This window comes from Scyliorhinus torazame, chromosome 7 (genome assembly GCF_047496885.1).
Source record: "Scyliorhinus torazame isolate Kashiwa2021f chromosome 7, sScyTor2.1, whole genome shotgun sequence".
In the NCBI taxonomy this organism is placed as follows: Eukaryota; Metazoa; Chordata; class Chondrichthyes; order Carcharhiniformes; family Scyliorhinidae; genus Scyliorhinus; species Scyliorhinus torazame.
Genome location: NC_092713.1, coordinates 226,368,679 through 226,393,632, shown reverse-complemented (window position 1 = coordinate 226,393,632; position 24,954 = coordinate 226,368,679). Strand labels below are relative to the sequence as shown.

The following is a 24,954-nucleotide window of genomic DNA, read 5'->3' as shown; positions in this document are numbered from 1 at the left end:
TACTTTCTCCCCACGACCACTTTGAAGAAGTCTTTGGTTACCTTCCTTAATATCCTCTTATTGCGACTTGGTGTCAAATTTTGTTTTTAAAACACTCCTGCGATGCAGCTTGGAACATTTTTACCAGATTATAGGTGCTTTATAAAAGGTAAGTTTTGTTGTTGTTCATGCTAAACTTGAAAATCAGTACGAACATTCATCTGCCATGTGAGAGTACCTTTAAGACATGGATGTTTAAGGAATGTACCTTTAAGAAAACAGTGATGTCAAAGAGTGGGTGGGGCTGAGCTCAGGTCAGCCATTTTGGGAGTTTAGTTTTGCAGTTTGGAGGAAAAGAGCTGGGTGTGTGTCTGTGTTTTACAGTGAGCTGGATCTCTGCCATGAAAGACTATCTCTGGATCATTTGGGTGATTTAAACTTATAGAACATAACAGCGTAGTACAGGCCCTTCGGCCCTCGATGTTGTGCCGACCTGTGAAACCACTCTAAAGCCCATCTACACTATTCCCTTATCGTCCATATGTCTATCCAATGACCATTTGAATACTCTTAGTGTTGGCGAGTCCACTACTGTTGCAGGCAGGGCATTCCACACCCTTACTACTCTCTGAGTAAAGAACCTACCTCTGACATCTGTCGTATATCTATCACCCCTCAATTTAAAGCGATGTCCCCTCGCGCTAGACATCACCATCCGAGGAAAAAGGCTCTCACTGTCCACCCTATCCAATCTGATCATCTTGTATGCCTCAATTAAGTCACCTCTTAACCTTCTTCTCTCTAACGAAAACAGCCTCAAGTCCCTCAGCCTTTCCTCATAAGATCTTCCCCCCATACCAGGCAACATTCTGGGAAATCTCCTCTGCATCCTTTCCAATGCTTCCACATCCTTCCTATAATGCGGCGACCAGAATTGCACGCAATACTCCAAATGCGGCCGCACTAGAGTTTTGTACAGCTGTAACATGACCTCATGGCTCCGAAACTCAATCCTTCTACCAATAAAAGCTAACACACCGTACGCCTTCTTAACAACCCTCTCAACCTGAGTGGTAACTTTCAGGGATCTATGTACATGGACACCGAGATCTCCCTGCTCATCCACACTGCCACGAATCTTACCATTAGCCCAGTACTCTGTCTTCCTGTTATTCCTTCCAAAATGAATCACCTCACACTTTTCTGCATTAAACTCCATTTGCCACCTCTCAGCCCAGCACTGCAGCTTATCTATGTCCCTCTGTAACTTGTAACATCCTTCCGCACTGTCCACAACTCCACCGACTTTAGTGTCATCTGCAAATTTACTCACCCATCCTTCTACACCCTCCTCCAGGTCATTTATAAAAATGACAAACAGCAGTGGCCCCAAAACAGATCCTTGTGGTACACCACTAGTAACTGGACTCCAGTCTGAACACTTCCCATCAACCACCACCCTTTGTCTTCTTCCAGCTAGCCAATTTCTGATCCAAACTGCTAAATCTCCCTGAATCCCATGCTTCCGTATTTTCTGCAGTACCCTACCGTGGGGAACCTTATCAAACGCTTTACTGAAATTCATATACACATCAACTGCGTTACCCTCATCCACCTATTTGGTCACCTTCTCAAAGAACTCTATAAGGTTTGTGAGGCACGACCTACCCTTCACGAAACCGTGTTGACTATGTCTAATCAAATTATTCCTTTCCAGATGATTATACACCCTATCTCTTGTAAACCTTTCCAAGATTTTGCCCACAACAGAAATAAGGCTCACTGGTCTATAGTTACCGGGGTTGTCTCTACTCCCCTTCTTGAACAAGGGGACAACATTTGCTATCCTCCAGTATTCTGGCACTATTCCTGTAGACAAAGATGACTTAAAGATCAAAGCCAAAGGCTCAGCAATCTCCTCCCTAGCTTCCCAGAGAATCCTAGGATAAATCCCATCCGGCCCAGGGGACTTGTCTATTTTCACCCTTTCCAGAATTGTTAACACCTCCTCCTTATGAACCTCAAGCCCTTCTAGTCTCGTAGCTTGAATCTCAGTATTCTCCTCGACAACATTGTCTTTTTCCTGTGTGAATACTGACGAAAAATATTCATTTAGCACCTCTCCTATCTCCTCGGACTCCAAGCACAACTTCCCACTACTGTCCTTGACTGGCCCTACTCTTACCCGAGTCATTCTTTTATTCCGGACGTATCTATAGAAAGCTTTAGGGTTATCCTTGATCCTACCTGCCAAAGACTTCTCATGACCCCTGCTGGCTCGTCTTAGCTCTCTCTTTAGGCCCTTCCTAGCTAACTTGTAACTCTCGAGCGCCCTTACTGAACCTTCATGTCTCATCTTTACATAAGCCTCCTTCTTCCTCTTGACAAGTGTTTCGACTGCCTTAGTAAACCACGGTTCCCTTGCTCGACCACTTCCTCCCTGCCTGACAGGTACATACTTATCAAGGACACGCAATAGCTGTTCCCTGAACAAGCTCCACATTTCCATTGTGCCCATCCGCTGCAGTTTTCCTCTCCATCCGATGTATTCTAAGTCTTGCCTCATCGCATCATAATTGCCTTTCCTCCAGATATAACTCTTGCCCTGAGGTAAATACCTATCCCTTCCATCACTAAAGTAAACGTAATCGAATTGTGGTCACTATCACCAAAGTGCTCACCTACCTCCAAATCTAACACCTATAATAGTGAAGCCTTTAACCTGATGTGATTTTGTTTAAAGATGTTAAGTCTCTTGGAAGTTTGAAGGAACATTTAAAGGAATTATTTACTGTTGCAATATTTTCTGAGTTATCTTTGAAGTAAGGGGTGTTAAGAGATCCAATGTTTATTTTAGATGTTAAGTTGAGTTCATGGAATAAACAGTGTTTTGTGTTTAAAAACCCACGTGTCCATAATTGTAATCCCATACCTAGGGAAAAAGCCGTGTGCTAGGAAAAGCAACAAATCCATTAAAGGGAGAGGTTGGTTGAACTCCATGATACATTTTGGGGTTCTGAAAAGCCTCGCCCATAACACAAAATAGAAATCTAAAATTATGAATAGCATTAGCATTCGAACATGTAGAATGATTTAGAAAATATGAACATTCAATGCAATATTTGCTGTATTTTGATTTGGAATGAGAAGCCAAGCCATAACAAGTCTAATTAGGAAAATTTCTAACAAAACTAACATTTTTTGCTGCTTTTTTAAACACTGCTCCTCAAAATAATTGCTTCAACTCGAGGAGAAATTAAAATGCCTGAAAAATGGTCAGTGCAACATTAACAGTTGCTGAAAAAGTAAGATGTAATTTTTGGTTGACATAGCTAGAAACGTTTATGTTACAAAGTGCATTATCTGAATCAAAAATTATACATACGTAAACTCACCTTTCTCCTCCTTTTCACCTTACTGGACAATATTTGATGGAACTTTTTTTTTGTTCCTCTATAAGATAAAAGTCAAAATTCATACATTAATACTTGTAATCTTACTGAGAATTTTCTGGGTTATAAAACAAATTATATTACAGTAGAAGAAATGACAAGCATATGGAGGGGGAAAAAAACACTTTTCAAATAATATCAAAATTTGAAATCTTTTGTACTTAATACTCAAGAAATTACTAAATACAATATATTCTAGAACACTTTGGGCAAAGGGGATCAAAGGATATGGGGGAAAGGCTGCATTAAGCTATTGAGCTGGATGATCAGACATGATCATAATGAACTGCGGAGCAGACTCGAAGGGGCGAAAGGCCTCCTCCTGCTCCGATTTTCTATGTTTCTAAAGGTACACTTATGGCAGCAGAGGCTCAACCACTACTGAAAACACCAAAGATAAGCCTAATTTTTATTTTATAAACAGAACAAGATTTACTGTGGTTAATTTAATTGAGATGCCCATTTTACAGATTACCTATCACATGCATCTTTCATTACAGATAACTTTGGTATCTGAAAATTGGAAGGACCAACTAACTGGGAGCTAAATATATTCATGCTATTTACTTCAGCAACTGCATGAGATTTTCATTTCAATTGAGTCAATGTGCCACTCATTTTTGTCATCAGGATGCCACCATTACATATAAATTTAAAAAAAAAACAATCTTTGAGAACTGGTACAATTCAGCTTATTTTCAAGTACATGAAAAACTTGACCTAGAATTGAAAATGACCTAGAATTGAAAATAAAGTAAAATTTAACAATACACTTCTTGACAAGAAAAGGCCGAATCAATTTTGAATTTTGCCAAGAAAAACTAACAACGTAAAAAGGAAATACCTGCTTATTATGTTTAAACTGGTGAAGTTAAGGTGTCACAAACCTGATATCTTTTCTGGTTGCTTAAAAGAAATTGCAGCAGTCAGCTGACAGTGCACGGATTAAATGTCAAATGAGTGCGTTCAGCCCTAGTAAAAATAAACTTCCAGTGTTTGTGCCAAATATGAGGATACACATCTCTGCTTCTGTCACGAGGAACTCAAATGGTGTTCTTATAGCTAAGGTAACATACAAGTTGATCAGACTTTCACTGTACCTTACAAGTAGTGAATATGTGACAGCGACACATTGTTTTGTGGGACAAATATAGCAAGGAAAAATGCAGTCAACAACTCAGTTGCACAACATGTACAACGTGCATGCTGCTTTTGCAGGTTGGTTTTGGAACTCACATTCTTGTTTTGCTTGTTTTTCAGACCTTCAGCCCATTTTCTGGAGCTGCTCAACCATGTTGGTCCAATTATAGCCTCACTATTCCAACTTGCAGGCAGTTGCTTCCCTCTCACTCACCAAATCCCATCCAAGATACCCAAGCTAGTTTCCCTTCAAAACAACACTTCAGTCCACTCTGTCTTTCATTGCTGTTCCCAGTGTGATCACAATGACTATCATCATGCCTCCCCTCAGCCAAATTTCAACACTACCCAAGATCATCCTGGAGGGCAAGGATAGCCCACAATTATTTTATTTGCAACCAATGATCCGTTCAAACCCATTTCCCACCATTGGTACATTAACTACACAAATTAACAGTTCAGATTTCATTGTTTCTAAGATAAAGTAAGTTGCACCGAGAAATTTTGCAATCTCTGTGGCAAGAACATTGGGCGACATTCTCCAACCCCCCGCCGGGTCGGAGAATCGCCGGGGGCTGGCGTGAATCCCGCCCCTGCCGGTTGCCGAAGTCTCCGGCACCAGAGATTCGGCGGGGGCGGGAATCGCGCCGCGCCGGTTGGCGGGCCCCCCCGCTCGATTCTCCGGCTCGGATGGGCCGAAGTCCCGCCGATAAATTGCCTGTCCCGCCGGCGTAAATTAAATCACCTACCTTACCGGCGGGACAAGGCGGCGCGGGCGGGCTCCTGGGGGGGGGGGGGGGCGTGGGGCAATCTGACCCCGGGGGGTGCCCCCACGGTGGCCTGGCCCGCGATCGGGGCCCACCGATTCGCGGGCGGGCCTGTGCCGTGGGGGCACTCTTTCCCTTCCGCCTCCGCCACGGTCTCCACCATGGCAGAGGCGGAAGAGACTCCCTCCACTGCACATGCGTGGGAAACTGTCAGTGGCCGCTGACGCTCCCGCGCATGCGCCGCCCCGAGATGTCATTTCCGCGCCAGCTGGCGGGGCAACAAAGGCCGTTTCTGCCAGCTGGCGGGGCGGAAATTCCTCCGGCGTCGGCCTCGCCCCTCAATGTTGGGGCTCGGCCCCCAAAGATGCGGAGCATTCCGCACCTTTGGGGCGGCGCGATGCCCATCTGATTGGCGCCGTTTTGGGCGCCAGTCGGAGGACATCGCGCCGTTTCGGGAGAATTTCACCCATTAACTCTCAAAGTGTCATTTATTGTAGTGTAATTTATTGGGAGCTGCAGTGATGGCACCAAACTGCCTGAACAATCAACCACACAATCCTTTTTAAAACAGGGTGAAATAAAGATTGGGACAATATAGAGATAAGATAGAAACTGAAATATCATGAACAATATTTAAATTTGTTTTAATTATTTTTTTAAAAATCTAGTATAAATAAACAAGTAACTAATCATTATAGAGATATTTAGCAACATTCTGAAATATAATTTGCTTATGACCAGATTGGTTGTTCTGCGCCAGCTGTTGCTCAGATCACAGTTAAAATCCGAGTTACATGCCATTACGGCTCATGACAATGGTAATGTATAACTGTGTCAAGCACTTGACCCCACCATCACCAAAGCTTCTCTTTTGAAATCCACAAATTGGAAGTACTCACCAACAAGATCAAGCAAATGGCCTGCTGGGTGGCGCACTATTCCAAGCTATACTCATGTGAGACCATTATTTCTCTGCCTGTGCTTGATGATCATCTGCAGCTAATTGTTTTGTATGGGCTTGATGCAGAACCCTTATTATGACTTGAGATTGAAAAGGCTCTGGACTCCCTAGCAGCAAGGAAAGCACCTGGAAAGGATGGAATACTGCTCAGCTACTCAAGGACAGAAAGCTTCATCTGTTACCATGACTCCATAATCTCCTCCACTGCTGGAGAGAAGGCTCTGTCCCACATGATATACATCACATTATATTTTTAAAAATATATAATTTTTATTAAGGTTTTAATAAAATATCAATAACAAAATGAAAAAGGAACCCAACAGTCTAGAAAAGCAACCCTCCATACCCCCCTCCCCCCTGTACATAAATAATAAATTAACATTAACACCCCGACGTAACACAACAGGTATATACACCCCCTCAGACCCTCCAGTGTAAATAACAAAACAAAAATAAAGTAAACCCCCCGCCCGAGTTGCTGCTGCCATTGACCAATGTCTACCGTTCTGCCAGGAAGTTCAAGAACGGTTGCCTCCGCCTAAAGTACCCTTGTACCGACCATCTCAAGGCGAATTTCACCCTCTCCAACTTAATAAACCCCGCCATATCGTTGATCCAGGATTCCACGCTTGGGGGCCTCGCATCCTTCCACTGAAGAAGAATCCTTCGCTGGGCTACCAGAGTCGCAAAGGCCAGAATACCAGCCTCTTTCGCCTCCTGCACTCCCGGCTCCTCTGCGACCCCAAATATTGCGAGCCCCCAGCTCGGGTTGACCCTGGATCGTACCACCCTCGACACCGTCCTCGCTACGCCCTTCCAAAATTCCTCCAGCGCTGGGCACGCCGTGAACATATGGGTGTGATTTGCTGGGCTCCCCGAGCACCTAACACACCTGTCCTCACCCCCAAAACACCGGCTCATTCTTGTCCCGGTCATGTGTGCCCTGTGCAGCACCTTAAACTGTATGAGGGTGAGCCTCGTGCACGATGAGGAAGAGTTCACCCTCCCTAGGGCATCTGCCCACGTCCCTTCCTCAATCTCCTCTCCTAACTCCTCCTCCCACTTACCTTTCACCTCCACCACCGAGGCCTCCTCCTCCTCCTGCATCACCTGGTAAGTTTCCGAGATCGTCCCCACTCCCCCCCCCCCGCCCCACGAGAGCACCCTGTCCTGTACGGTGTGTGGCAGCAGCCGCGGGAATTCCACCACCTGCCGCCTGGCAAACGCCCTTACCTGTAAGTACCTGAAAGTGTTCCCCAGGGGGGGGGAGCCTGTACTTCTCCTCCAGCTCAGCCAGGCTCGCGAACTTCCCGTCCACAAACAGGTCCCCCAACCTTCGTATCCCTGCCCTGTGCCACCCCGAAAACCCTCCATATGTTCTCCCTGGGACGAACCGGTGGTTCCCCCGTATTGGGGTCCACACCGAGGCCCCAACCTCCCCCCTGTGCCGCCTCCACTGCCCCCAGATTTTGAGGGCAGCCGCCACCACCGGGCTTGTGGTATACCTCCTTGGAGGGAACGGTAGCGGCGCCTTTGCCAGTGCCCCCAGACTCGTACCCACACAAGACGCCGTCTCCAGCCTCTTCCATGCAGCCCCCTCCCCCTCCATCACCCACTTGCGCACCATCGTCGCATTAGCGGCCCAGTAGTACCCAGAGGTTGGGCAGCGCCAGCCTCCCCCTATCTCTACTCCGCTCCAGAACACCCTTCTCACCCTCGGAGTCCCTCGCGCCCACACAAACCCCATTGTACTCCTGTTGACCTGCCTAAAGAAGGCCTTCGGGGTAAACACGGGGAGGCACTGTAACAGGACAAAAACTTGGGTGCACCGTCATTTTGACTGACTGCACCCTACCCGCCAAGGACAGCGGCAACGCATCCCACCTCTTGAACTCCTCCTCCATTTGCTCCACCAGCCTTGTAAAGTTAAGCCTATGCAGGGCCCCCCAGCTCCTGGCCACCTGGACCCCCAAAAACCTGAAGCTCCTCTCTACCCTTTTTAGTGGGAGCTCGCCAATCCCCCTCTCCTGGTCCGCTGGGTGAACCATAGACAGCTCGCTCTTCCCCATGTTGAGCTTGTACCCCGAAAAATCCCCAAATTCCCTAAGGGTCCTCAATACCTCCGGCATTCTCTCCACCGGGTCCGCCACATATAGCAGCAAGTCGTCCGCATAGAGCGACACCCTATGCTCCTCTCCACCCCGCACCAACCCCCTCCAGTTCCTCGACTCCCTTAGTGCCATAGCCACGGGTTCAATCGCCACTGCGAAGAGCAGGGGGGACAGGGGACACATCTGCCTCGTCCCTCGGTGCAACCGAAAGTACTCGGACCTCCTCCTGTTCGTGGCCACACTTGCCTTCGGGACCTCATACAACAGCCTAACCCACCTGACAAACCCCTCCCCAAACCCAAACCTCTTCAGCACCTCCCACAGGTACCCCCACTCTACCTTATCGTAGGCTTTCTCAGCATCCATCGCCATCACTATCTCCGTCTCCCCCTCCATCGCCGGCATCATGACAACGTTCAAAAGCCTCTGCACATTCGCGTTCAACTGCCTCCCCTTCACGAACCCCGTCTGGTCTTCGTGGATGATCTGCGGCACACAATCCTCGATCCTCGTGGCTAAGACTTTCGCCAGCACCTTGGCATCTACATTTAGCAACGACATCGGTCTGTAAGACCCACACTGCAGGGGATCCTTGTCCCGCTTCAGGATCAAGCAGATCAGTGCCCGGGACATCGTCGGGGGGCAAAGCCCCCGCCCTCTCTTGCGTCATTGAAGGTCCTAACTAGCAACGGGCCCAACAGGTCCATATATTCTTTTATAGAATTCGACCGGGAAACCGTCTGGCCCCGGTGCCTTCCCCGCCTACATGCTTCCTATCCCTTTGGTCAGCTCCTCCAGCCCAATCGGAGCCCCCAGTCCCGCCACCAGTCCCTCCTCCACCTTCGGAAACCTCAATTGGTCCAGGAAGCTGACCATCCCTCCCCTCCTCCCGTGGATTGGGGGCTCGGCCCGGTACAATTCCTCCTAAAAGTCCCTGAAGACCCCATTGATGCCAACCCTACTCCGCACCACATTCCCTCCCGTCCTTAACTCCCCCAATCTCCCTAGCTGCGTCCCGCTTCCGAAGCTGATGCGCCAGCATCCGGCTTGCCTTTTCCCCATACTCGTAAATCGCCCCCTGGGCCTTCCTTCACTGCACCTCCGCCTTATTGGTGGTCACCAGGTTGAATTTGGCCTGGAGACTGCGGCTCTTCCTCAACAATCCTTCCTCGGGCACCTCCGCATACCTCCTGTCTGCCCTCACCATCTCCCCCACCAACCTCTCCCTCTCCCTCCTCTCCTTGTGGGCCCTAATGGAGATCAGGTCTCTCCTAACCACCGCCTTCAGCGCCTCCCATACCATCCCCACTCGAGCCTCCCCGTTATTGTTGGCCTCCAGGTACCTCTCCATACTTCCTCGGACCCGCTCGCTCACCTCCTCGTCCGCCAACAGCCCAACCTCTAAGTGCAACAGCGGGCGCTGGTCCCTCTCCTCCCCCAGCTCTAAGTCTACCCAATGCGGGGCGTGGTCCGTAATGGCTATCGCCAAATACTCGGTATCCTCTACTCTTGCTATCAGCGCCCTGTTCAAAATAAAAAAGTCGATTTGGGAATAAGCCTTATGGACACGTGAGAAGAATGAAAATTCCCTAGAATCTCCAAGGGTCCACCCCTCCCATCTGGTCCATAAGCCCCCTCAGCACTCTAGCCCCCGCCTGCTTCCTACCCGTCCTAGACCTGGAGCGATCCAGTGCCGGATCTTGCACCATGTTAAAGTCTCCCCCCCGTTTATCAGGCCCCCCACTTCCAAGTCTGGGATCCGGCCCAACATGCGCCGCATAAAACCTGCATCGTCCCAATTCAGGGCATACACATTGACCAGTACCACCCTCTCTCCCTGCAGCTTACCACTTACCATTACGCACCTACCGCCATTGTCTGCCACAATGCTCGACGCCTCGAATGACACCTTCTTTCCCACCAAGATCGCCACCCCTCGATTTTTGGCATCCAGCCCCGAATGAAACACCTGACCTACCCACCCTTTCCTCAATCTTACCTGGTCTGCCATCTTCAGGTCTGTCTCCTGGAGCATAACCACATCCGCCTTCAGCCCCTTCAGGTGCGTGAACACGCAGACCCGCTTGACAGGCCCATTCAGTCCCCTTACATTTCAGGTTATCAGCCGGATCAGGGGGCTACCCGCCCCGCCCCTCCCCCGATGGCTAGCCATAACCCCTCCTCGGCCAGCCACGCGCCCGCACCCCAAGGCGGCAGACCCCTGCCTCGACCCCCCCCCCCCCCACTCGCTCCAGCTCCCCGTTGACCATAGCAGCAGCAACTCTATTCCCCCCCCCCCCCCCGCCCAGGACCCATCCTAGCTCTTTTACTCACCCCATTGCACTTCCGCAAGTCAGCTGACTCACGCTGACCCCGGCCACTCTCGCCTTTCCTTTGACTCCTCCCATTGTGTGACACACCCTCCTCTTCCGTTCCCCATCCACAGGCTTTCCCCCTCCCCTTCCATCCTAAGCACAGGAAACAACCCTCGCTTCTCCGCCCCGGCCCCTCCCCCTCCAGTCTTCAGCGCGGGAAAAAGCCCGCGCTTTCCACCTACCCGGCCCCGCCTCCTCTGACGCAGCTCCTTTTCCAGGCCCAGTCCCCTCACCCTCTACTTGGGCCTCCCCCTCCCCCGCGGGGCCCCATCTCACCGCCGGCCATCTACACCTGTTCTATTTGCTTACCCCCCTCCAAGAGCCCCCCTGACCAACCCAACCAAAACAGTGCCCAACCCGCCCTAACCACCCTCATCGACCAGAAAGAGAAAAACACAAAGAAAAAGAAACCAAGAGGAAAGAACCCCCCCTCAAAAAGTAACATATCAACCGCAGTCCCCACACGCCCATCCCGACCCTCAATCTGTGTCCAACTTCTCGGCCTGAACAAAGGCCCACGCCTCCTCCGGAGACTCAAAGTAATGGTGCCGGTCCTTGTAGGTGACCCACAGTCGCGCCGGCTGCAACATGCCAAACTTCACCCCCTTCCTGTGCAGCACCGCCTTCGCTTGATTGTACCCGGCCCTCCTCTTCGGCACCTCCGCACTCCAGTCCTGGTATATTCGAACCTCTGCGTTCTCCCACCTGCTGCTCCTCGCCTTCTTGGCCCATCTGAGCACACACTCCCGATCAGCGAACCGATGAAACCGCACCAGCACCGCCTGCGGAGGCTTGTTAGCCTTGGGCCTCCTCGCCAGCACTCTATGGGCCCCTTCCAGCTCCAGGGGCCCCTGGAAGGACCCCGCTCCCATCAGAGAGTTCAACATGGTGACCACATAGGCCCCCACTCCCGGCCCCTCCAGGAGGCCCAGAATCCGCAGATTCTTCTGCCTTGACCGATTCTCCATCTCCTCGAAACGCTCCTGCCATTTCTTGTGGAGCGCCTCGTGCGCCTCCACCTTTACCACCAGGCCTAAGATCTCGTCCTCGTTATCGGAGATCTTTTGTCGGGCCTCGCGGATCGCCACCCCCTGGGCCGTCTGTGTCTCCAGCAGTTTATCAGTAGAAGCCTTCATCGGCTCAAGCAGGTCCGCTTTAATCTCTCTGAAGCAGCACTGGATACCCTCCTGTTGCTACTGCGCCCACTGCATACACGCTGGCTGGTCTCCGCCAGCCGCCATTTTGTTCTTCTTCCGTCGCACCTTCTTCGGGTCCACCACCACCTTTTTAGTCGCCCCGCTCCTGGTAAAAGCCATATACTATCGGGGAATTGTTGTAATCTCCTTCCCACACCGGGAAACGTCGAAAAAGTGCCGTTGGGGGCCCTGAAAAGAGCCCAAAAGTCAATTTTTGCGGGAGCCGTTGAATGTGCGACTTAGCTCCACATAGCCGCAACCGGAAGTCCATCATCACATGATAAAAGAACAAAAGCGATCAACGGATTTCAAGAACTTCTGGGATAAATCACTCCTCAGCACCACTAGGAAGGCCATTGTCAGAGTAATTCTAATGAGGCTCCATCAAGTGACCAACAGGAGATATCCAGGGGCACACTGCGACTTTAGAGCATGAAGATCCACGGTAGACATGCTCTTCTTCCAGATCAGGTTCAAGAGGACTGCAGAGAGCAGCAGCAAACACCACTCGTAACTTGCTTTTGTAGATTTCATAAAAGGCATTTGGCAGCTTGAGCAGTACGGGTGTCTACCGGAAACTAGAGAAAATCAGCTGTCCTTCCAAGCTTCGCTGTCTCATATGGTCCTCGTATGATAACATGCACGGCAGCTTGCAGTTTAACGGCACTACCGTTGACAGCTTTGTCACAAGAAGGGGTGAACCAGGGTTGTGACTTAGACCGACTTGGTTTTACATATTTTTCTCTATTTTCCTGACCTATACAAATCATTACAAAAAACGTAGTCAAATGATTCTGTAATTCAGTTGGGAAATAAGACAAAGCTAAAACAAAGTTTAATACTACCATATGAAGTAATGGATTAATAAAAGTTCAACTTTAACCTTTCACAGATACAAAATAAAACATGATTGGGGAGATACAATAAAGAGTGCATGTTTATTAATAAATTATGCTCTGATCTGAAATCAGAGACAGATTATTAATTTCCAAGCTAGATTGCAGTCTATCTTTTTTTTTAAAATTTAGAGTGACCAATTTATTTTTTCCAATTAAGGGGCAATTTAGCCTTGCCACTCCACCTACCCTGCACATCTTTGGGTTGTGGGGGCAAAACCCATGCAAACACGGGGAGAATGTGCAAACTCCACACGGAGAGTGACCCAGAGCCAGGATCGAACCTGGGACCTCGGTGCCGTGAGGCAGCAGTGCTATTCACGCGCCAGTCTATCTTAAGAACACAAGAAGTATAAACAGAATTATTGTGTGGCCGCAATCTTGTCCACATAAGGCTCAACATTCACAGCATCAGAAGCAGTTTAAAATCAGGTCTTGGAACCTTAGACCCCACTTCTAATCTGACAGCGACATCTGCGTAAACGGAATTAAGTCTCCACTCCTAGCCACAATTCCTTTGGCACGATTCGTTTCTCACCTATGGGCAGTGAGGTTGGTTCTGCAGAAAATCTTGTGCATAGATTGAGCAAGCATTACAAGATACTAAATATGTATCCACTTTCTATTGTAATCTTAGTAAGAGAGCATTATTAATTTTCTGTGGTCTCTGACTTTTTTTTGACAGTGATGCAAAGAATGTGGCCTTTAGATAAAAAAATGCATTGTGGCAATTTTATTTCCAGTAAATTTCGAAAAGCTGAGGAATCCTGGTTGAAGCATTCCCTCGACCAAAATTATTCCAAGCCCCTCCTCTTGCCTGTAGACACCACAATGATCTTGGGCAAATTATTTAAACCGAATGTCTAAAGAGGATTTCAGAACCCTCTTTCTGCAACTACTAGCATGACGTGGGTTTCCTCTGGGTGCTCCCGTTTCCTCCCACAGTCCAAAGATGTGTGGATTAGGTGGATTGGCCATGCTAAATTGCCCTTAGTGTCCAAAAAGTGTAAGCGGGGGTTACTGGGATAGAGTAGATACGTGGGCTTGAGTAGGGTGCTCTTTGTGCAGACTCGATGGGATGAATGGCCTCCTCCTGCACTGTAAATTCTACGATTCTATGATTCATGCTCAGGTCATTTAATAATTGATTTGGAAAATCAAAGGGCAATGAAACCAAACCACGGCAAGGCTGGTGCTCTAGAGTCATCCTGTTTATACTGTAGGACAGATTCAGAACAATGGTGTAAAAATGCATTACATGCAAAGACAAGTATTGTCCTGAAGTCATTGCTAAATTTTCCTTGATGTCACAATACGTTCCACACAAAAATAGCAAATTAGGTTCAGATGCATATTCCTTAATGGACATTCATCTTGGATTAAATTGCATACTAAATATGTAAAAAGACATAATAATTAATTAAAAGCATTGAATTATAATTAAAGCCTTCAACCTCCTTCATCTTTTATCTGTCAATAAGAATATTTTAAGTGTTGTCATGAAAGCTGAACTTTACAAGACAGTTGCATTTTGAAATGTACAGAGAATTCAAGATAAACACCTTCACTTGGAGACATGCCCATGTGATCCCCTTGCCATCGGGAGAGAAACCCAAACAGGAATCCAATGAAGTATCGGGTGCCAGTTTTAATACCTGTTCACAGCTTCCCACTGCAAAAGGGCAGCTGTTGTTTGAGACACAGACGCAAAGAATCTACTGTTGTGGGGAAACAGGTGGACTGTTTTGTGCTACCAATTAAGCAGGATTTTGTTGAGTGTTCAGTTTCCATTCAGTACAAAGGAAACAGAACAGACAGGATTCAAAGATTTCAGTAACAAACAGTTGCCAATGTCTGCCTTGCCAATGGTAACCATATTTAGGAAAACCTGGGCTGAGGGGGACAATTGTGGAAGAAAACTGGAATTTTTGATCTGGCAAGGTGGTGAACATTGAAAGGACTCAAGAGCTGGGAGTGACTATGGGACTGTTCCTAAAATGCTACATATCTGCCAGAAACACGGCACACAAGTGAAAGGCTTTGTAAAGCTAATGTAAAACTTACCTTTGATGTTTGATGCATTAGTTGCCCGTTAATTAATGTTTGATCTTCTGACGATTTTAGTTTGTTACAGTAAATGTTTAAAATGCGAAATTGTGTCCGTTAGTTTTTTTTTTGCTGGGTACTGGGAAATTCATCTCTTTTTAAAAGTGATCAGTCTCTATGGAGATCATAACTTGGGGCTCTTAGGGAATCTAACCGAGAGGCTATAAAATGGATACACTCTTAACATGCTAGTGTTTAAACAAACATAATTTCACATTTACATTAAATGCATTCAGTGAAAGGACAACAAAGGGGCAGCACGGTAGCCTTGTGGATAGCACAATTGCTTCACAGCTCCAGGGTCCCAGGTTCGATTCCAGCTTGGGTCACTGTCTGTGCGGAGTCTGCATATCCTCCCTGTGTGTGCGTGGGTTTCCTCCGGGTGCTCCGGTTTCCTCCCGCAGTCCAAAGATGTGCAGGTTAGGTGGACTGGCCATGATAAATTGCCCTTAGTGTCCAAAATTGCCCTTAGTGTTGGGTGGGGTTACTGGGTTATGGGGTGGCAGTGTTGACCTTGGGTAGGGTGCTCTTTCCAAGAGCCGGTGCAGACTCGATGGGCCGAATGGCCTCCTTCTGCACTGTAAATTCTATGAAACATGACTACTTCTGTGGCTCCGGTGTTGTTGGAAAGAGAAGACTTATCTCTTGGTACCTTGTAATATTTAACAAGGTTAATTTGAAGGCTGTGGCAGAGAAATTAGGGGTTGACTTGAAAGTAAGGTCTAAAAAGCAGAACTTGTTGAAGTTTTGGTTCAGTACTTCAACCTTGAGGGGGCACTCAGGTAGAATTAGCTAGAATAAAAGCAAAATATTGCGGATGCTGGAAATCTGAAGAGGAGTCATGCAGCCGTGACACGTTAACTCAGTTTCACAATCCACTGATGCTGCCAGACCTGCTGAGTTTATCCAGCATTTTCTGTTTTTATTTTAAAATTAGTTAGGCTTCAGTGACAAATGAAACAGCTTTTATTAGAGTCAGAAAGAGCAAAACCTGAATGGGAAAGATATAAAGGGAAAACTTGAATTCGAAAAAGAAAAAGAAAAAAGTCAGAAAGAGAAAGGGAAGAAGAGCAGGAAACCTTGAATTCCAGAAAGGCCAGTGAGAATATTTGAACTGGAGAGGCGCAGGCTTTTGACTATGCAGAGTGCTGGCAAAATTTGAGGATGCCTCCGAATTAACTTCTCATTTTGATGTGGCAGAAATTATTTGCTTAGTGTCTAAATTCAGTGAGGAAGGAGATGAAATACATTTTATATTATTTGAGGAAACTGCCACAACGCTGCAGTAGCCGAGGGAAAATTGGTGTTTTAAGGTGGTCTAGGTTAATGAAGGTTGAACAAGATTTTGAAAACTTTAGCGAGGTGATTCTAATGGAAGAATTTAAAAATATTGTCCTTTTGGGAATAAGGTTCCATCTGGAAGACCATAACATTTCTAAGATGAGGAATGCTGCAGTAATGGCAGATGACTGCAGATTGTCTCACCCCCATTTAGTAACAGACCTTTGTTTAGGTTCTCTAGAGACACTGGAGAGATTAAAAATCTGATTATGGTGGGGAAAATGACCCAGTAAAAGAAAATTCAAGGTTTTCCTGTTCTTCTTCCTTTTCTCTTTCTGACTTTTTTTCTTTCTTTCTTGATTTTGCCTTTCTCTGTTGCTTTCTAAATTAAAGTTTTGTTTGAGATACGGTGCGGAGATAAATTTGATTCAAAAAAATAGACGTTATCCTGATCATAAGAAAGGACACATGAAGGCTGAATTTTGGAATGTAAAAAGCAAAACTGTAGCATTTGTGAAGCTACACAGTGCTCCTCTAAAGAGGAGTCCCTGTGAGTAAAGCTTATTTCAAGCCTGAGTTCTCTTGCGTTTACCACTAAACACAGAATCAGAATGTGGGAAATTATTGACATTTTCTGTGTCCTCACTCTTACCTAGTGAGGCAGGGAAATCAATTGTTATTCTTAGAGATACATGATCAGCATTATAGCTGGTATTAGCAGGTGACAGGAATTTCTCCCCAGAAACTTTGCTAAATAAAAACATATTGATATAGTATATTGATGGAAATAGTTTACCTATTCTTTTAGAGTGAATTTTAAATATGGCATATTTACTGGTCCTGTTATTGTTGATGCTGTTCCTAACTGCCTACTGACAATGTAGATTTCTTATTAGAAAATTACGTGGCTGGTGATCAGGTATTGTCTTCTCCAGTGGTTTTGGGAAAGCCTGTTGAAACTAAAATTTTACAGGAAAAGCGGAGTGACTTAAAAGAATCAATGATTTTCTGTAAACTTGCCGCGTGGATGAATGTTTCCAATAAATGTGTGTCCAAAAGTGACAGAAACAGGCTGAAAAGGAAAAGTTAATGGCAGTTGGAGACGAGTCAAAGTCATACGAATTAAGAATGCAGGAAAAATATGAGCAAGGTGTGGCAAAGGAGAATGGAAACGTTGAATCTAGTTCTTGCATGCAAATTAAAACTTCAAACTACAGGGCAATTGTGCTTTCTAGAAGGGAATTGAGACTAGTGTTTCCCAAACATTTCCAGCTATGAAACCTTTTTTACCTCCCAAATGTATTGATGGAATCCTTAAGAAACAATACTACGTGGAAGAGTTATACCACAGAAAATTTATTATGTGTGCGCAATAGGTACAAACATACAAAAACAGATTCAGAGAAATCTTTTCTATTTGTATACATTCATTATAATTTAAAATTTATTTTATTCAACAAGAACATCATTTTTAATGGGCGGACTGATGCCATTTATTTTGCTCACAAACTCGTTTAATATTAGTAGTGGAGCGCTCCACTCTCTTTCACTCACACTAGAAGCCCTAGATATTTTGAATGCTGAACTTTATGAAGGTTATGTTTTAAAATACTCCTTTAACACAACGCACACAGAGAATTCCAGATAAACATCTCTGCTCAGAGACATGCCCACGTGATCCCTCTGTCATGGTAAGTGAAGCTCAAAAAGAAATTTACTGAAGTGATGATTGCTAATTTTAACCTTTTCACAGTATCCCAAAGAAGGAGGACAGTTGTTGTTTGAAACGGAGAGACATAAAAGCTACTACTATGGGGAAACAGGGTTGATTGTTTTATCTGACCAAACAGGATGCTAGTGAGAGTCCAGTTTCTGTTCAAAAGAAATAAAATAGAATAGACTAGGCTCTTGCAGATTTAAAGAACGGAGGGTTGCCAAGATGTGACTTGCTTGCTGGTCTATCCGGGTAAACTCAGGCTAAGTGGAATAATTGTCGAATGACACTAGATGTTTTGGCCTGGTGTGGTTGGGAGAATCAAACCTAATCGAGAACTAGGTGTGACTCTTGGACTGTTCCGTAGCACACAGCAAAAGGGTTTTGCAAAACGCATTTTGTTTGTATTGATACAAAACTTACCCGTTTTGTTAGTTTGATGCATTAGCCGTATGCTATCCATATTGATTTTATTTATTACAGTAATAGTCTTAAAAAGTGAAATCTTGACCGTTGATTCTTTTTATTGGTTGCTGGAAAATTAATCGCTTTTTAAAAGTGACTGGTCTCTATGAAAATCATGAATATTATTTAATCTTTATAAGTCTTAATTACACTATAGCCACGAATAAGAAAAAATATATATTTGAGAACTTTAGAAGAGTTGAAGATTCTTGCCTTTCCTTGCAGTTTGACCAAGATGTTAGTTCGTTGCAAGTGGTGTTATGTGTCAGGGTTTAGAGAACCCCAAAGTGTATCATGGAGTTCACCTGACCCGAAATTTTAATAGATTGTGGTATGGGGAGCACACGGCTCACTCTAGAGGTGTGTACAGGTACAGCAGATATGGAAAAGTATTTTTTAAAACAAAACAATGTTTATTCTATGAACTCAAGTTAATCTTTTTAAAACAAAGTGAATATCTTAGCAACCATTAATTCAAATACACCCCCCCACAGAATACAACACTAAGTAGTCTGTATGCTGTCCTTTTACACCCAAGACTTAACAAACCTCAAAACAGAAGCACATCAGAGTTTACATTCAATACTGAAAACATTTATAATTCTGAATTCACCAAATGATTAAGAGATAGTCCTTCATGGCAGAGAGCTCAACAATACAGCTGCTTTGGCTGACTTCAGCTGCAACACACTGAAAAACGAAAACAAAAAGACAGACACACCCAAGCTTTTCTCAAAGTGAAACTAAAAAGCAGAACCAGAGCTCAGCTCCACCCACACTCTGACATCACTGCAGTAACATGAGCAGTCAAACATTTCTTAAAGCGACATTCTCATGACACCGCCCAAGAAAAAAAATAAACCATCAACTTCAAGATGGGTTCATTTTTCACCATCCTTTAAGAAATGCATATAGTAAATATACTTTATCGTTGCAAAAAACAACACACGCAAACAGGTATAATAATAGTACGTTTTTTCCCCGTTCTTCTTCCTCCAACTGAAATTCTTCTCGATTGACAGTCTCTTTGAACAAGAAGGTCTCTGCACGATCCATCCATTTTTCTATGCCTCAGCATTTCTCTTTAAAGTCAGATACTTCAGTTCAATCTGATCACAGAGTCCCTTGCAATTCTCCAACTCAGGAGCATTGGTTATCACAGCTTTCATGCTTTCAAATGCCTGTTGAAAGTCCGCTGTCCATTGAAATTTTCGATGTTTCTTCAGCAAGTCCATCAGTGGAGCAATCACGCCACAAAACTTGCACAAACGTTCAATCAAATCCACTCACGCCAAGAAATCGCATTATTTCCCTTTGTCTTGAGGATATCGAAAACACAAGGAAAGTGACTTGGGCTTTTCCAAATTCACTTTTGGCTAGGTTTATCACCAAACCCGCCTCCTGAAGTCGATCAAATAACTCTATCAGATGTTTTAAATGGTCTTTCCATGTCTGGCTGAAAATTACCAGATCGGCGATGTATACCGCACAATTGGGTAATCCTGAAACAACTGTGTTGTTAACCGTTGAAATGTGGCTGGGGCGTTTTTCATGCCAAATGGCATAACTTTGAATTGGTATATACCATCTGGAGTCACAAAAGCTGAAATCTCCTTCGCCCTTTCGGATAAAGGTACCTGCCAGTAACCTTTAAGTAAATCCAATTTGGAAATAAAAGCGGACTGTCCCACTTTCTCAATGCAATCCTCCAAACGTGGGATAGGATAAGAGCCCGTTCTTGTAACTGCATTAACCTTTCTATAGTCCACACACAACCGTTGGGTACCGTCTGGTTTAGGTACCATCACTATGGGTGAGCTCCATTGGCTGCAACCCACTTCAATTATGCCATTTTTTAAGCATACTCTCAATCTCTTGGTTAACCTGTGCCAATTGTAAAGGGTTAAGTCTATATGGATGTTGTTTGATTGGAACAGCATTTCCCACATCTACATTATGTATGGCCATTTTAGTACTTCCCAATTTATCTCCACAAATTTGCCCATGTGATATCAATAACTATTTCAGGTTACTTCGTTCTTCCTCTGGAAGATAACTCAACAATTTATCCCAATTTTTAAGAACATCCTCATTTTCCAATTTAATTTGAGGTATGTCAAATTCACAGTCATCTGGATTTGGTTCGTCATTTTGAGTTAGAATCATTAAAACCTCCTCCTTTTTCTCTCCTTCCCTTTCAAAGTACCTTTTAAGCATATTCACATGACACACTCGGTGATTCTTCCTTCTTTCTGGTGTTTTTACCACATAATTCACCTCACTTAATTTCCTTTCAATCTGATAAGGTCCACAAAACCTTGCTTTTAAAGGTTCATCTACCACTAGTAACAACACTAAAACTTTATCCCCACTGGCAAAACTACGAACTTTGGGTTTCTTATCCGCGACCCGTTTCATCACATTTTGTGCAACTTTCAAATGTTGTCCAGCCAATTCACCTGCTCTATTTAATCGTTCCCTAAAATTTGACACATAATCCAATAATGTAATTTCCGGTTTCTCACCCACCAATTTTCCTTGACTCAGTAGGTGCATCCCTAATAGCAAACAGCACGAATGGAATTCCGTTATCCCAATCCTCTGGATAATCGTGACAATAAGCCCTCAACATTGTCTGTAATGTCTGATGCCACCTTTCTAACGCTCCCTGCGATTCTGGATGGTACGCAGTTGATTTAAATTGTTTTATTCCTAAACTATCCATAACTTCTTTGAATAACCTTGAGGTAAAATTTGATGTTTGATCCGATTGTATTTCTATGGGTAGTCCATATCCAGTAAAGAATTTCAGTAACTCCTCCACAATCTTTTTAGCTGTAATATTACGTACTGGAATGGCCTCTGGAAACCTAGTAGACACCTCCATTATCGTCAAAAGATATTGATTCCCACTTTTTGTTTTAGGAAGCGGTCCTACCCAATCAATTAGGACCCTTGTAAAAGGTTCCTCAAATGCTGGAATGGGTATTAAGGGCGCTGGTTTTATCACAGCTTGAGGTTTCCCTATCACTTGACATGTGTGACATGATTGACAAAATTTAACTACATCTTTATGTAGTCCAGGTCAATAAAAATGTTTCTGGATTTTAGCTCGAGTTTTTCCTTATCCCCAAATGACCTCCCACTGGTAACTCATGTGCAACTTGCAACACCTCCTTTCTATACCCGACAGGCAATACTACTTGATGAACTTCTGCTCACTTTTCATCCGCCTGCATATGTAAAGGTCTCCATTTTCTCATCAAGACATCACTTTTATGGTAATAACACTCTGGTATACACTCAGATTCCTCTTCCGTATATGCTTTCTGATAAATCAGTTTTATTTTTATATCTTTCTGTTGTAACTCCGCCAATTTTCCTGAACTAAAAATATCTGCCTCATCCTCCACCTGTTCTTGTTCTTTTTCAACTATCTGATCAAAAATCGTTTCTGACAATTGCACTTCAACATCATCTTCACTCTTTATTTCTCCTCTTGTTTTAACTTGTGACTTTGCAACCTTGTTACTACACAATCCGGAAAAATCCCAGGATATTCGCCCTTCAACATTTCAGTTGTCTGATTTTGCACTGGCTTATCAACCACAGTAGGCATCACTCCCACCTGCGATCCAGCTATATCATTACCCAAGATAAACTCTATTCCTGGACAAGATAGTTTCTCTATTACTCCTACTACCACTTCTCCACTCTTCACTGGACTTTCCAACCTTACCTTATATAACGGAACGCTACTCCTCTCACCCTGAATTGCACATATTACCATCTTTTCTTCAGCATTCTTCCCAAACTACATAACTCCTCATCTCTTACCAGTAAAGATTGACTCGCTCCCGTATCTCTTAAAATTGTGACTTCTTTACCTGCTCCTCCTGATACAAGAGTAAACTTTACCCACACAAGTAAATTCTTTAAAGAGATCTGGCACCTTCTTATCAACCACCTCTTGATCAGGCTGTACAATCTTTTGCACTTCCTTCGCTTCACTTGGACTTTCCTTTACCATTTTAACAAACCCCACTGTCTTATCCTGTTTTACCACATCAGCCTTCCCAGTGCTTTTCTTCAACCACCAACACTGTGACTTTACATAGCCTAGTTTATCACAGTGAAAACATTTGAAACTTTTCATTTCTATTCCACCCTCCTGGATTTCTTTTATAATCTGAGGTACACTCTCCTTATTAACACCCATCAGATCACCTTTACCTTTGCCACTTGAGTATTTCTCATATCCCCAGTTTCTATCCCTCACAGGCTGAAACTGATGTCGGAAACCAAGTTTTGATTTATGAACTAATTCATAATCATCTGCCGTTTCGGCTGCTAATCTCAGTTTTAACCCTCTGTTCTTCCACACGAGTTCTCACTACATCAGGAACTGAATTTTTAAACGCCTCCAAAAATATAATTTCTCTGAGAGCTATGTTTGATCTATTTTCAAAGCCCTTATCCACATATCAAAATTACTCTGTTTGATCCTTTCAAACTCCATGTATGTTTGACCAAATTCTTTCCTTTAATTTCTAAACCTTTGTCTGTAGGCTTCAGGCACTAGTTCATATGCACCTAAGATGGATTTTTCATATCCTCATACGACCCAGATACCTCCTCCGGTCGTGATGCAAACACTTCACTCGCTCTACCTACCAGCTTTGTTTGAATCAGTAATACCCACATGTCCTGTGGCCATTTCATTTGTTTAGCTACCTTCTCAAAAAAAATGAAAACGGCTTCTACCTCCTTCTCGTCAAACCTCGGCAATGCTTGGACATATTTAAATAAGATTCCCATCAAGCCTTCGACTTTGACGCTCTTTCTCACTGTCCTCATCACTATCATCGAACTGTACGTTTCCCTTTACGTCTGCCAATTTTAACTGACTGTCATGTTTCATGACCATTTTCTGAAGTTCAAACTCTCTCTCTTTATCTTTTTCCCTGATCTGTATCTTCCCATCTGTTTCTTTTTGTCCTGCTAGGGCTATTCTTTCTTTTCTCCTCTCTTCTCTCTCCTTTTCTTTTTCCTCTCTCTCTCTTTCCGCTCTCTCGCTTTCGTATTCAAGCTGCTTTAATTCTTTCTCATGTTCCATTTGTTTAATTTGCAACTGAATTTTTGCCATTTCCAATGAGTCAAACTGTATCTCAGGCAACTCTAAATGCTACCTCATATTTTCATATTTTGTCAGGTAATGTTAACTGCAATGTTTCTGCCAAACCTAACAGTCTGCTTTTAGTCTCTGTCCACAAGGTACTGCTTGTGACCGTCTCCGCCCCAAAAAACTGCAGAGCCTCTGAAAGAGCCATTGTTCACAATACACTTAAACTAAAATACCACACCTGAAAAGCAACCACAATATGTTCACCCCTAACTGTCTTCAAGTTCACCAAGCCAATCCAATAGATAGACTATTATCCCGGACGAGTCCCCAATTGTTATGGGTCAGGGTTTAGAGAACCCCAAAGTGTATCATGGAGTTCACCTGACCCACAACTTTTAATAAATTGTGGTATGAGGAGCACACGGCTCACTCTACAGGTGTGGTACAGCAGAAATGGAAAAGTAATTTTTAAAACAAAACAATGTTTATTCTATGAACTCAAGTTAACCTTTTTAAAACAAACAGTGAATATCTTAGCAACCATTAATTCAAATACACCCCCCAAAGAATACAACACTAGGTAGTCTGTATGCTGGCCTTTTACACACAAAAGACTTAACAAACCTCTAAACAGAAGCACATCAGAGTTTACATTCAATACTGAAAACATTTATAATTCTGAATTCACCAAATGATTAAGAGATAGTCCTTCAGGGCAGGGAGCTCAACAATACAGCTGCTTTGGCTGACTTCAACTGCAGCATACTGAAAAACAAAAACAAAAAGACAGACACACCCAAGCTTTTCTCAAAGTGAAACTAAAAAGCAGATCCAGAGCTCAGCTCCACCCACACTGACACCACTACAGTAACATGAGCGGCCAAACATTTCTTAAAGCGACATTCTCATGACAGTGGCCACACTGCATCATAATCAAGTCTGGGCTACTGTTTCTGAATCATGGCAATAAGGTACAAGAAAAAGAATGTGGCTTCTTGAATCGTGAATATTTTCCAATTTCCTTGCAGCAACCTTTGTTTTATTAAACCTGAGCAATTTCAAGACAGAGTTCTGGAATTATTGGAATGAAAATGCTATCATCAATTTCGAACAGAGTGAATTCTAGTGAGCTAATTTTTGTAGATGGGAAACACCATTCTTTCCTGTCTACCTCTTCAGGTAAGTCCACAATACACACCAACAAGACATTTTGCAGTGAGTTACCCAGCAGAGTTTATTAATCCATTTACGTTGGAGATTAATACCACCACCAGACAGGGCAGCACGGTGGTGCAATGGCTAGTACTGCTGCCTACCGCGCCAAGGTCCCAGGTTTGATCCTGGCTCTGGGTCACTGTGCGTGTGGAGTTTGCATATTCTCCCTTT

The 24,954-nt window shown here is 44.5% G+C and overlaps 1 protein-coding gene across 2 annotated transcripts in view; it reads right to left on the bottom strand.

The window, feature by feature from the left end:
- LOC140426869 (uncharacterized protein KIAA0232-like) overlaps nucleotides 1-24,954 on the bottom strand; it is a 103,911-nt gene that overhangs the window by 34,078 nt on the left and 44,879 nt on the right. Inside the window, exon 3 of one of the 2 annotated variants that reach the window (XM_072512111.1) lies at nucleotides 3,365-3,432. The gene's annotated coding sequence lies outside the window, so the exon portion shown is untranslated. The remainder of the gene's footprint in view (nucleotides 1-3,364; nucleotides 3,433-24,954) is intronic. The other variant, XM_072512110.1, reaches the window with a different exon arrangement.